The sequence below is a fragment of the Chiloscyllium plagiosum genome, chromosome 2 (genome assembly GCF_004010195.1).
Source record: "Chiloscyllium plagiosum isolate BGI_BamShark_2017 chromosome 2, ASM401019v2, whole genome shotgun sequence".
NCBI classification, from domain to species: domain Eukaryota; kingdom Metazoa; phylum Chordata; class Chondrichthyes; order Orectolobiformes; family Hemiscylliidae; genus Chiloscyllium; species Chiloscyllium plagiosum.
The window spans coordinates 13921378-13935749 of record NC_057711.1 but is presented as its reverse complement, the minus strand read 5'-3'; positions in this window follow the sequence as shown (position 1 = coordinate 13935749).

Sequence of the window (14372 nt, the reverse complement as noted above, 5' to 3'; positions counted from 1 at the left end):
TTGTCCGACCTGCCCAGCTCCTTTTCCACCTATCCACTCCACCCTCTCCTCCCTGACCTATAACCTTCATCTCCTTCCCCACTGACCTATTGTACTCTATGCCACTCTCTCCCCACCCCTACCCTCCTCTAGCTTATCTCTCCACGCTTCAGGCTCTCTGCCTTTATTCCTGATGAAGGACTTTTGCCCGAAACGTCGATTTTGCCTGTCCTCGGATGCTGCCTGAATTGCTGTGCTCTTCCAGCACCACTGATCCAGAATCTGGTTTCCAGCTTCTGCAGCCATTGTTTTTACCTGTGTGAGTAAAGTGTCAACAACTCAACTGCACATGAAGGGGTGACATATGATCCAATTAATTAAGGCAGAGAGATAATTACAAACCACCAGAAATAAAGTGATGCTAGAGACAAACCAAGTGGCTGGAACAACATGATAGCTATAAGGGTCTCACCAAAGTAACCAAAGAGTCTAACCCTTGGGCAGAAATAAGAAGCAAGGCCATAGGTCAGCCATGATCTCATTGAATGATTGAACAGGCTCAAAGGGCTGAATGGCCTACTCCTGTACCTATGTTCTATTTGTTGCAACCACTGGTAATGTTAGAATGTCTGCTACAAAACCCTCATACTGAAGGTGAGGCCTTGGCCATTTTATTGGGCGGCACGGTGGCACAGTGGTTAGCACTGCTGCCTCACAGCGCCAGAGACCCGGGTTCAATTCCCGACTCAGGCGACTGACTGTGTGGAGTTTGCACATTCTCCCCGTGTCTGCGTGGGTTTTCTCCGGGTGCTCCGGTTTCCTCCCACAGTCCAAAGATGTGCAGGGTCAGGTGAATTGGCCATGCTAAATTGCCTGTAGTGTTAGGTAAAGGGGTAATTGTACGGGAATGGGTGGGTTACGCTTCGGCTGGTCGGTGTGGACTTGTTGGGCCGAAGAGCCCGTTTCCACACTGTAATGTAATCTAATCTAAAAAAAAAATACTGTTTGTACGAATGCAAAAAGCACATTCCCAGCTGATTTCCTGTTAAGACCTTGCTTACACAGGTGTGTTTACACATACTGTATTCCCACATCCGTAAACCTTGTGCTCCAACAAAGGTCAAGCCAGCAAATTATGGACAACCCAGTCATATCTCATGTACCTTCTCAATGCATAACCCAAGGGACTGTAATCAAAAAGCTGGCAGCAACAATAGTTCAGCAACATCACTGTGCCAATTATTTCAGTCTGTATTATGGCATCAACTTGCAGCTTTCTGAATCAACTGTTCCCTTCTGAAAATGCTCGTCCACTCTTCAGTTACCTCTAGCAGTCCCTCCCTTTCCTGAGGCAGCTTTGCAAGCAAATACAGGAGATGTAACATCTGGTTTCTTATCTGCTCCAATTCTCAGAATACTCTTTCCAAGTGAGACAGTGATGTGCTTGTACTTCTTTCAACTTAGTGCACTGCTCGCAGGCAACCGAATGCACACTATACAAGTTTGCTTCGGGATTTTTGTGGGTGGCACTGGCTGGGCCAGCATTTATTGCCTATCCCTAGTTGCCCTTTGGAAGGTGCTGATGAGCTGCCTTCCTGAAGGGCAGCAGTCCCATGCGCTGTAGGTGTGCCCACAATTTAATTTGCATTTTTAATATTCCCAATTCCAATGGGAGGTCACATTTGGGCAGAATTTATGGTCTCGCGAGAATGAGGAAAAGGACTGGCAACTCAACCTCCTGTTTCCAGGACCCTCGATGAGATTTAATCCTGATAAGGCACCTCTCTCATTTCAGGTTCCTACGCAGGGAAATTTCCCCCTGAAATCCTCACAGATAGACACTGTCCCACACGTACAAGAGTGTGCCTGGTCAACCAGAGGTCCGTCACTCCACAGCACCAGCCCGTGTCCACAACTGCAGCGCCACCAGGTAAGATGGTCATTGCAGGTAGTGTAGTGGGTGGAAGGAGTTCTTATTAAAAGGGTCGGGGGAAGTCTGCTTGATCCCATCATTGGGAATGTTCCTAAGACATACACAGCAACTAAACCTCCAACCCCCCCATTCCCACACATGGGACAAGTACTCTAGTAACTCAAGCTGATATTGTAGGGACATGGCTTCAAGTCCCATCATGGTAGATGGTGGAATTTGAACTCAAAATCCAGAATTAAAAGCTCATGGTGACCATGAAACCCATCTGGTTCACAAATAGCCTTTCAGGAAGGAAACTGCCAATCTTAGTCTGTCCTACATGTAACTCCAGACCCAAGCAATGTGGTTGACTATTAACTGTCCCTGAAACAACTCCACAGAGTATCATAATTAGAGTGGTGTTGGAAAAGCACAGCAGGTCAGGCATCATCTGAGGAGCAGGGAAAAAAAAAACGTTTTGGGCAAAAGCCCTTAATCAGGAATGAGGCAGGGAGCCTCCAGGGCAGAGAGATAAATGGGAGGGGGTGGGGCTGGTGAGAAGGTAGCCAAGCATACTATAGGTGGATGGAGGTGGGGATGAAGGTGATAGGTCCTACCTGCCAATCTTCCTTCCCACCTATCCACTCCACCCTCCTCTCTGACCTATCACCTTCATTCCCACCCCCATGCACCTATTGCACTCTCAGCTATCTTCTTCCCCCCGCCCCCTTCCAACTACTCCACCCCAGTAGTTCCCTGCCTCATTCGTGAAGTGCTTTTGCCCAAAACATCAATTTTCCTGCTCCTCGGATGCTGCCTGACCTGCTGTGCTTTTCCAGCACCACTGTAATCTAGACTCTGATCGCCAGTATCTGCAGTCCTCGCTTTCACCTCCAGAGTGTCATATCATGTCATTCTTTAATTACTTGTCTTTGATCAAGCTCCATCAGAGCCTCAGGCTCTTTATTATTTTACTAAAACAGTAAAAAATACATGGACAATAAAACAGAAAGCAGCATTTCACAAAAAAAAAGACACCACTATATACAGGGAAAAGGGCAGCAAAGCCAAATCCCAAACTCCACTGTTCAACCAGTTTTCAGGGAGAAGAGGACAGACCTCAAATCCCATTTCCATTCATCACAAAGATAACAGTAACAAACACAGGCAAGACAGTGCAATCAAATTAGAAACTGTATATAGAACACAGACCCAATACAGCTGTAAACCCAACCACATCACATACTAATCAGATCATCCTTGGCTAGTTTTTCTGCAGGACAGTCATCAGCTTTCTAATGTCCAGCCACCCTGCATAATAACCAACCAACTCTCCCCAGACCTGCTTTCCTCCAGCAGAGTCATTGTCCACTGGCTCCTGTTTATTTTTTTATTTTATTAAGCTCTTTTGTAATTGTTTACAGAAAAACAGTTAACATTTACAGCTGAAAACAACAACAATTTTACAAGAGAGAGGAGCAGCAAAGCTAAGCCCCAAACCCTACCATTCAACCAGTTTACAGGGAATTGAGAGCAAACCACAAATCCCAGTTTCACATATGAAAAGACAGCAACAATGACATTTGTACATAAAAAGCCAATCCAGTAACATAAAACAAGTGTATACAATACAGACCCAGCAAGCGCGCAGGTGTGCCCTCCCACTCAAAGGCAGCCCAGCCAGCCGTAAACATCTTCCGGCTTGGCTCCTGTTTATTTTTTTCTCTCTGTGCAGGTGTGAGATACAGTGAGAGACACAAGGTGTACGAATCTTTATTCAATTTCCACCACCAGGAAGAAAGGAAACACCCAAGTGGCCAGTGATAAGCAGTGCCCTTCATAAAAGGCAATGCTGTGTGATCAAACAGTGAAGGGGAGGGCAGGGATTAAATCAAAATAGAGTTGGAGGGGGGGGGGGGGAAGGCTCCTGTTTATATCTGTCACCTAGAGCTCCCTGATTGAGGCTATTAATCTGGTCCAATCAGGGCAACTATATTCTATGAGGTCCATCTGTCTGACCTCGTTACAATCCCCTTGGCAATAAGGGATGGGAAATAAATGTTGGCCTAGCCACAGGTGCCCACATCCCATGAATGAATATAGAAGAAAGATAAACTAGGTGCTAGGCCAATTCATTGGGGCTTTTCCTGATAACATGCATAGTGTGGCTCCTCTCTGCCAAATGTTAAATAGTACTATATCAGGACCTTGAATACTTAAGTGATTCTTAAATTGCCACTTAAGGGACTCAAATTAGCTCAATTAGGATGATGGAACTCAGGCCTTCTCTCTACCTCACATTTTCTTGTCTAATGATATGAAATCACACCTTCTATGATATTAAATTCTGCCTGGAAACTCTGTTCCTCTCAGCACAGGCACTGTTAGGCCTGCTGAACCTTTCGGAAAAGTTTTGTTTTTCTTGTCAGTTGTTAAGCCACGTGAGAGGAGGGAGAAAGTTACATCACTCAAGTGAGATGGTTACATCACGCGGGTGAGATGGTGACATCGATCGGGTGAGATGGTTACATCACTGGGGTGAGCAGGTTACATCGATAGGGTGAGATGGTTACATCACTCGGGTGAGATGGTTACATCACTGGAGTGAGAAGGTTACATCACTCAGGTGAGATGGTTACATCGATAGGGTGAGAAGGTTACATCGATAGGTGAGATGGTCACATCAATATAGTGAGAAGGTTACATCGATCGGGTGAGAAGGTTACATCGATAGGTTGAGATGGTTACATCGATCGGGTGACAAGGTTACATCGATTGGGTGAAATGGTTACATCACTTGGTTGAGAAGGTTACATCAATCGGGTGAGATGGTGACACTGATCAGGTGACATGGTGACATCGATCGGGTGAGATGGTGACATCGATCGGGTGAGAAGGTTACATCGATCTGGTGAGATGGTGACATCGATCGGGTGAGATGGTGACATCGATCGGGTGAGAAGGTGACATCGATCGGGTGAGATGGTGACATCGATCGGGTGAGATGGTGACATCGATCGGGACATCGATCGGGTGAGATGGTGACACTGATCGGGTGAGATGGTTACATCGATAGGGTGAGATGGTGACATCGATCGGGTGAGATGGTGACACTGATCGGGTGAGATGGTTACATCGATCGGGTGAGATGGTGACATCGATCGGGTGAGATGGTGACACTGATCGGGTGAGATGGTTACATCGATAGGGTGAGATGGTTACATCGATAGGGTGAGATGGTGACATCGATAGGGTGAGATGGTTACATCACTTGGGTGAGAAAGTTACATCGATCGGGTGAGATGGTGACACTGATCAGGTGAGATGGTGACATCGATCAGGTGACATGGTGACATCGATCGGGTGAGATGGTTACATCGATCGGGTGAGATGGTTACATCGATCGGGTGAGAAGGTTACATCGATCGGGTGAGATGGTCACATCAATAGAGTGAGGAGGTTTCATCGATCGGGTGAGAAGGTAACATCGATTGGGTGAAATGGTTACATCACTTGGGTGAGAAGGTTACATCGATCAGGTGAGATGGTGACATTGATCGGGTGAGATGGTGACATCGATCAGGTGAGATGGTTACATCGATCGGGTGAGATGGTGACACTGATCGGGTGAGATGGTGACATCGATCAGGTGAGATGGTGACACTGATCGGGTGAGATGGTGACACTGATCGGGTGAGATGGTGACACTGATCGGGTGAGATGAAGAGGTGATGGTGACAGAAACATAAAGATTAGAGAAGTCAGTTTGGACTGAATGGCCTGTTTGTGCTGTTCACTCAGTCTTTTGATGTTCTTTCCAGTCTTGACAGTTTTAAACATTCATCTTGGCATTGCAAGTATCTCTTAAAAAACAAAAAAAAGCAGATGTTATTAAGTGGCTGTCAAAGCCCTTTAGCCATAACCAAGGGTCTCATTGCAGTAAAACCACTCCAGTTTCATTTTAGTTTTATGAGCAGGCTATTAAACACAAGGTAGATTTATAAAACCATTAATGGGTGATTAATGGGACCTTCCGCAGAACACTAGTAAACTGGCAGACAGATCACTGCGATATGTTGCAGTAGAAAAATAACTTGTATTTTTAAGATTTTGGTGTCATTTTCCCATGTTATTTTCTCCTTGCCCTGCCAGTAGTGCCAGGCTACGTGCCAGCTATCATCTCGTGCACGTTTGGAGTGATGTTTACCACATTTTTAATGTGCACAAATGAAAAGGTAGCTCTCAATTTTCCCCTTCCACCCAAACTTTCCTTTTTTTGTAGATTAGATTAGATTACAGTGTGGAAACAGGCCCTTCGGCCCAACAAGTCCACACCGACCCGCTGAAGCGCAACCCACCCATACCCCTACATTTGCCCCTTACCTAACACTACGGGCAATTTAGCAAGGCCAATTCACCTGACCTGCACATCTTTGGATTGTGGGAGGAAACCGGAGCACCCGGAGGAAACCCACGCAGACACGGGGAGAACGTGCAAACTCCACACAGTCAGTCGCCTGAGGCGGGAATTGAACCCGGGTCTCTGGCGCTGCGAGGCAGCAGTGCTAACCACTGTGCCACCGTGCCGCCACTTTGCTTTAGATTTGTACTCTGGATGCAAACCACTCAGGCAATGGCACAACTATTGCCCATTGCTGGTTGAGGAAGTAACAATGGGTTAACAAAGTGGATCATTTCCAAAACTGGCACACCAATGTGGTACAGATTGGAGGCTGCTTTTATCAAACAAGGCCATAAACCAAGTTCTTGACCTATTTGTTCATAAAACTATATAAAAGATATAAAGGATGCCACGGAGAGTAACAGCAGGAGAGTCCTTCCTGTGTTCTGGCTAATCAATGTCATCAAAATCCATTATATGTTATTTGTGGAGGCTTGCTGTGCATAAATTGGCTGCTCCATTGCTCTGCTACAGTAACTAAACTTCATAGAGTCATACAGCATGGAAACAGACCCTTCAGTCCAACTCATCCACGGACCAGTCATCCCAATCTTACCGAATCCCATTTGCCAGCATTTGGCCCATATCCCTCAAAACTGTTCCTATTCATATACCCATCCAGATGCCTTTTAAATGTTGTAATTGTACCAGCCTCCACCACTTCCTCTGGCAGCTCATTACATACACACATCATCCTCTGCATGAAAAATTTGCACATTAGGTCCTTTTTAAACCTTTGCCTTCTCACCTGAAACCTATGCCCTCCAGTTTTAAACTCCCCCACCCCAGGGATAAACATCCATCCGTGCCCCTCATGAATTTATAGACTTCTGTAAAGTCACCCCTCAGCATCAGATGCTCCAAGGAAAACGGCCACCGCCTACTCAGCCTCTCCCTATAGCTCAAACCCTCCAACCCTGGCAACATCTTTGTAAATCTTTTCAGCACCCTCTCAAGTTTAACAACCAGAATAGTACGCAGTATTCCAAAAGTGTTTTCACTGATGTCCTGTACACCTGCAACATGATATCCCAATTCCTATACTCAGTCAAAAATGCACATTTCTAAAGAAGATGTTTGTGGTTGTTAGAGTCAACCCCAGTTCCTCAGGTTTGTGTCCTCAGCCCAACTATCTTTAGCTACTTCGTCAATAACCGTGACTGAATCGTCAGGTTAAAAATGGGCGTATTTATTTGTTGCACAATGATTGGTACCATTCTTGGCAATTCAGATGATAATATAGTTAGTGTCCATATGCAGCAACTCTGGACAATAGCGGGTTTGGCTGATTAATAGAAAGTAATATTGATTCCACTAAAGGGCCAGATAATGACCATTCCAATAGGAGAGAACCTAACCATCACCCCTTGACATTCAAAGCCATTATCATCACTGTCAACATCTGGGGATTACCATTGACCAGAAACTGAACTAGACTAGCCATATAAATACTGGGGCTCCAGGGGATGCTTAAGCAAGCAATAGATCAGAGGGTGGTAATCCTGTGATGGTGATTTCGCATTCTCCCTCTCCCCAAAGCTTGCGCACTATTTAAAAATCACCATAATGAGTGTGATGGAATATTCCCAACTTGCCCTGATGGGTGCTGCTCCAACAACACTCAAGTAGCTCACAGCATCCAGGCCAAAGCAGCCAACTGACTGTCACTGTATCGTCACCCTTTCATCTACCATTCACTCCCTTCAACAGCAACACACAGCGACTGAGCAGGGGATATGAAGATGCTTCAATGTGATTAAGACAAATCACAAAAACACAGGAAGTTGGATTATTATCTGAATGATGATAGACTGGGAAAGGGAGAGGTGGAATAAGACCTGGGTACCCTGGCATACCAGTTGCTGAAAGTAACCGTGCAGGTACAGCAGGCAGTGAAGAGAGCAAATGGTACGTTGACCTTTGCAGTGAGAGGATTCGAGTACATGATCATGGACATCTTACTGCAAGTGTATCGGTCTTTGGTGAAACCACAATATAACACCATAAGATAGAGTAGCAAAATTAGGCCATTCAGCCCGTTGAGTCTGCTGCACCATTTGATCATGGCTGTTATGCTCCTCAAACCATTTTCCTCACTTCACCCTGTAACTTTTGATCCACTTATTAATCAAAAATTGTCTATCTCTATCTTAAACACACTCGGCCTCCACAACCTTCTGTGGCAATGAGTTCCACAGATTCAACACCCTCTGGCTGTAGAAATACTACCTCATCTCAGTACTGAAGGATCGACCCTTCAATCTGAGGTTCGCCCTCAGGTCCAAGTCTCTCCCACGATTGGAAACATCTTCTCCACATTGACTCTATCCAGGCTTCTCAGCCTGCTGTAAGTTTCAATCAGAACCCCCTTCAACCTTCTAAACTCCATCGAGTATAGACCCATAGTCCTCAACCGCTCCTCAGAGTGACAAGTCCTTCATCCCCAGGATCATTCCTATAAACCTACTCTGGACTGCCTCCAAGGCCAGCAAATCTTCCCTTAGATGCAGGACCCAAAACTGCTCATCATTTTCCAATATTCCAAACCTGGAAAACTCCATGTATTTTTGGCTTTCTTATATGTGGAAGGATGTTCTGGCTGTGGAGGGACTATAAAGATATGTTTGCCAGACTGATTCCTGGGTGGCAGGGCTGACTTATAAGGAGAGGCTGGATCAGTTATGACTATATTCGCTGAAGTTTAGAAGAATGAAGGGATCTCATAGAAACCTATAAAATTCTAACAGGACTCCAGAGGGTAAATTCAGGAAGGATGCTCACAATGACCCGAACCATCGATTGCATTCTAAAGATGCAAGGTAGGTCATATCAGACTGAGACGAGGACAAATTTCTTTAACCAGAGAGTGGTGAAACTGTGAAATTCTCTGCCATAGAAAGTGGTTGAGGGAAAACACTGAATATTTTTAAGAAGGAGTTGGATATAGTTCTTAGGGCTGAAGAGATTAAAGGATATGGGAAGAAAGTGAGAACAGGAGACTGAGTTGGATGATCAGTCATGATCATATTGAATGGTGGAGCAGGCTCAAAGGGCTGAATGGCCTATTCCTTTTCCTATTTTCTATGTTTCTATATTTGCACGGTCTGTCTCCTGGTCATTCTGTGCAAACTTGAGCTCATCCAAACTCTGCCTCCTGCGGGCTAAACTCACACAATTTTCCATTCATCAGCACACACTAAACTATGCTGTCTCCCAGACGTCATTGTTAAAAGTTTTAAAAATCTTTCGGCTAAAGTGATCAAAGAATATGCAGAGAAAACAGGACCGGGGGACTTGATTGGATGATCAGCCATGATCATAGTGAATGGCGGAGCAGGCCTGAAGACCTACTCCTGCTCATATTTTCCATGTTTTTAATGATAAGAACATGTGACATGTGTGATGTAAACTGTGGGATTTATATATATATATATATATATCTATATATATATACATACAGAAATTGTCAGTTTGGGTTTCTGATTTTAAGCTAGTAACCTGAAATAATGCCACAGAGGTCGATATCCCATCACCAAATCACTCTTTATTTACACATTGAACAGTCCTTGACTTCAGTACTGCCTCTTCAGAGTCAAAGTGACAGGATCACTGACACTGCTCCTTTTATCTGTCAGCCAGGGCTCCCTGATTGAACCAGGTTAACAGCCCCAATCAGGGTTGTTACAATCACTACATAACCGGTGGGTTTTCTGTGTTTCTGAAATGAATAATTAACTCATTAATAATTCCATAGCCAATGTGATTTCTTTTAAAACTAGTTCAGAAAAACACTGAAACTGTGTTAAAATTCTGGAACTCCCTGGACTGTGGGCCAAGCTGGAGTTTATCTGCAATTTCGATCAGGAAAGGTTTGTCTTCCCTCACTTTCTGAAAGTATATTATTTGGAACAATCCTGCAGCTCTCAGTATGTGGTACTGAAAGGATTTGAAAGGGTTAACACTTGAATAAATGCAATATCTCCTTGATACTGTTGTGGTGGCTTGGTCGGTGTGTAAAATAGAATCTGGCAGAGTTTCAGCTAGCCCTCACAAAACATCTAGATAGGCCCGCAATTTTACAAACACTTCAAATCCCAGCATCACCTCAATTCACTTGACGAGAACGGAATTGGCTTGGTCAGATTCCTAATTTAGACCTTGCCTGATTTTAAGCTCCATTGACTTTAATTGAGTGTAGATTTGCCCTTCACAGTGTCACTCAGATGAATCAAGCAGGGAGAATCAAAGCTTCTCATGCTTAATCTGCAGAGTTCACTGCTGCAATATAACTGCTTTGGTATGCAGCCATAGCGTTTATTGCTAGAATTTAATGGGGGTTCTCATCATCAACTCTCTGAGGAAAAAGATTTCTCACAAATGTTCTATAGGACTAATTGGTGACTTTTTTTATAGTTGTGTCCTGGGGTTTTGATTCCCCTGTGCTCTTGCTCATATATTAAAGACCGCTATCAGGTCACCACTATCAGAACACAGCTGCCTGTTTCTGGAGAAAAGAGCCTCAAATTCTTTAAACTTCTGTGAGGATTGGAATCTTTCAGATCTTGTATCATGCTAGTACAACATTTGTGCACCTTCCCTCATGCACTGTGTGCCTTTTGTAATAAGGAATAATAACCGGCTCAGTGCACCCCTGGTTTAACATAACTTCCCTGTTTGTGAACTCCATTCCTCGACAAATGAGCATTTGGTTGTATTTTGTTTTTTGCTTTGTTAGGCTGCCTTCCTACTTTCAATGATTTGTGAATCTGTGTCCCCTAAGGGGTCCTAAATTCTCTTGAGCCTGTTTCATCATTCTGAGGTATCACTGATCACCCTGGATTTCTATGTTCCTTGACATCATTTGGACTCTCATTTCCCAAGCAGTATGTGTGACTTCCTTACTCTTCTGCCATTATTGAAGCAGAAAGCAGGACATTTGCACTGTGGGAGCACTTTCTAAAAAAACGCAGTAGTAACAGATTTAGGTCATAATATTTTAAAATAAAACACGCAAAGGGCATAGAGTAGTGAATAACTCTGTCAAAATGCTGGCAGATGATGGGCTGCATGGCCTGTTTCTATGGTCCATTTGAATCACTGATGAAGAAAAACTTTAACCCAACACTGTACATCATCTTCAGCTAATGGAATGCAATCTAAGCCATGTTATAAACTGTAGGGAGATCAGTTGCTTTGCTGCTTGTTTTACCTATTCCATCTCCAGGTCAATCTGTTGTTTGTTTGTTACTTATACTGCATTTTAAATAAAGCTGGCTATTTAAATTCCACGGTACTTAATGAACAAGGGTAGTCAGATGTGAAAGTCAGCACCCCTGTCAGGTATGCTGTGAAAATGTGCCTAATTGTTAATTTAAAAACAAAATCTATCATTGTATTTTTCTCGCAGTTGATTAAATAAGGTAATAAATCACATGCACAATACATGCCAACACAACAGCCAGTCATCTGTCAAAGTGGGAATCAGACTGCAGACTGACAAATAAATAGTATTAGGGAAACAAGAGTTTTATATTCTTGTCAACAGTGACAACATTTGATAAAGGGCACCATCCAAGTTTTTTTCTGTACTGTTTAATAAGTTTCCAACTCAATTTTCCCTCCAGACATAATAGCTTGAAAGCATTGGTGGGTCTATACATCCTTCAAATCACTCTTAATGAATGAGTAGAAGTTATTTTTGTGACAACTGCACTTCACGCTTTTTTGCGAAAGACATATTTTAAGTTAAATTCTCTGTGTCCCATTATCCTCAATGCTGCCTCACAAGCTAAATGACATTTGAAATGGGAATTAACTAAAAATTGTTAATTGTTGCTTGGCAGTACAGAACTTGAGTATTGCTGAAAGAAAAGACAAGGTATCAAAACTTTACATCCTGTACTCATCTTCACAAAATCACAAGAATGTCAAATCTGAAAGGCAGATGTCACATGACACCAGGTTATAGTCCAACAGGTTTATCTCTGATGAAGAAGCAGCGCTACAAAAGCTTGTGATTTCAAATAAACCTTTTGGACTATAGCCTGGTGTCATATTACTTCTGACTTTGTCCACCCCAATCCAACACCGGCACCTCCACATCAAATCTCAAAGGGGACACCAGTTTAGATTGAAGGAGAAGACATTACTGATTAGATGATAAGCAGACTCATTGGGAGAGGTATTGCATTGAGGACTGTCAACCAAACTTTTGTTTAGGTAAAAACAGTGCAGTGTGTGGACATGTTCTTGCTGTTTGCCAAGGACACGGTCCTGCCTGTGAACAAAAACAGCTTTCAGCTTCCTGTGATTACATTCTATCAGTGCTAGACGAAGGAAGGGTTTCCACAGCATGTCTCTCCAGTAATTGGTAGGTTAATGTCAGTGTAACCGCCAGTTGATTGTGAAGATTCTTTTCACTGAGAATTGAAGACTAAGAAGATTGGAGAATTCAGAGCAGAAATTTAGGAGATTTTTAAAAATCCAGCAACTTGTTCCGGTCATCTGGAAGGCACTACCTCAACTGGTGGTGAAAGCAGATTCAAAATGGAATTGGACAAATACTTGGAAATTAAAATTGATGTGGGAAAAATGGCATAAAAATGGGACTTTATGGATGACTTGTTTGAAGTGTTAGCACAGGCAATTTGGGTAGGATGGCAATGGGTCCCAAAGAAAAGACAGGGGCACTTCTGTTGCTGAACCTGGCAGATCCTTTTGTGTTGTGGGACCATCCCTGATTTGCCAATATCCAATACAGCGCTTGGAGGTGCCTTTATAGAATCCACCATAATGAGAAGTATGGGAATTCCATGTAATAATCCCAACTATAATAGAGCAGTTGGGATTCCAGCACTCGATAAATGCTTCCTGCTTCTTGTCACCTGTTGCTAAAACCTCAGCCATGCCTGTTTCTTACCTATTAACTGTTCTGATCCTCTCTTTTTCCGAGTTGCAGGCAGGTACTAGTGGAGTATGGCAAGGATCAGGGCTAGAATCCTAACTATTCACAGTAAACATTAATGATTTAGATGAGGGAATTAAAAATATCTCTAAATTTGCATATTTCTCACAAAGCTGGTTGGGAGGGTGAACTGTGAGGAAACTGCAGAGAAGTTTAATTGTGATTTGGACAAGTTGAGTGAGTGAGTAAATGCATGGCAGATACAGTATAATGTGGATAAATTGAGGTTATCTACTTTGGTCGCAAAAACAGGAAAGCAGATGATTATCAGAATGGCAACAGAAAGGGAGAAGCTGCAATAAGAGCTGGGTGTCCAGTCGCTGTAAGTAATCAGGCAGATGCAGCTGGTGGTGAAGAAGGCAAATGGTACGTTGGCTTTCATAATAAGAAGATTTGAGTACAGGATCAGGGACATCTTGCTGTAGTTTTTGTGATACAACACCCGAAGTATTGTGTGCAGTTTTGGCCTCCTTATCTGAGGAAGGATGTTCTGACTATGGAGAGAATGCCATCACGATTTACAAACTGATTCCTGGGAATGGTAGGACTGACATCTGAAAACAAACCGGATGTTGGGACTATATTCACTGGAGTTTAGAGGAATGGAAGAGATCCTGTAAAAAAAAACGATAAAAATCTAACATGAATAGACTGGATTGATGGTGCTGGAAGAGCACAGCAGTTCAGGCAGCATCTGAGGAGCAAGAAAATTGACATTTCGGGCAAAAGCCCTTCATCAGGAACACAGGCAAAGAGCCTGAAGGGTGGAGAGATAGGTGAGAGGAGGGTGGGGTTGGAGCACCACCAATCCAGAATCTGGTTTCCAGCATCTGCTGTCATTGTTTTTACCTCGTTGATTTTAACCCTACTGCAAATCCTCTTGCAAGGATGCCTGCCTTGAAGAATTTTCCTCCTCTCTCTACAAGACTCTCAGGGAGTCCCACCCCCACCCTCCTCTCACTTATCTCTCCACCCTTCAGGCTCTCTTCCTGTATTCCTGGTGAAGGGCTTTTGCCCGAAACGTCAATTTTCCTGCTCCTCAGATGCTGCCTGAA